This window comes from Penaeus monodon, chromosome 19 (assembly GCF_015228065.2).
Source record: "Penaeus monodon isolate SGIC_2016 chromosome 19, NSTDA_Pmon_1, whole genome shotgun sequence".
Lineage (NCBI taxonomy): Eukaryota > Metazoa > Arthropoda > Malacostraca > Decapoda > Penaeidae > Penaeus > Penaeus monodon.
The window spans coordinates 5,179,903-5,180,300 of NC_051404.1; the positions used below are offsets into that span (position 1 = coordinate 5,179,903).

At 44.0% G+C, this 398-nt stretch overlaps 1 protein-coding gene across 1 annotated transcript in view; it reads right to left on the bottom strand.

The window, feature by feature from the left end:
• The window catches only part of LOC119585315 (translation initiation factor IF-2-like), an 8,299-nt gene that overhangs the window by 2,425 nt on the left and 5,476 nt on the right, over window positions 1-398 (bottom strand). The gene's annotated exons all lie outside the window — the stretch shown is intronic.

Here is a 398-nt window from a genome sequence, read left to right on the forward strand (position 1 = left end):
CATGCCCTAAAAGAGAGTACGAGTATGGTGAAAGAAAGGAGGTTGGCAGCACTTGTACAACGAGTTCGTATTGATTGTGCCGAGGTGGAGAGTGCGAATGAGTGTGCTAAGACGAGCAGTGTGCTATTTTTACCCCCTGAGTAAATGCAGATTACTGTCGTCTTTTCCTTTTCTTCTTTTCGTGCAAGTAATTCCAGTTATTGTCAGCGGAGAATAAAAATGATCGGGCACATTCACCGCCTCCTATTGAGGACTGCACACCTGTCCCGTTCTATTTGAAAAATGGAGTAATATGAAGACTCAGTCTTTGTTTTGTAACTTACGTAATTCAACACCTTTTACGTCGACAAGCTAATGAACGTACATCACCCAGAGGATAGTAGGGGGTGCATGCCTGG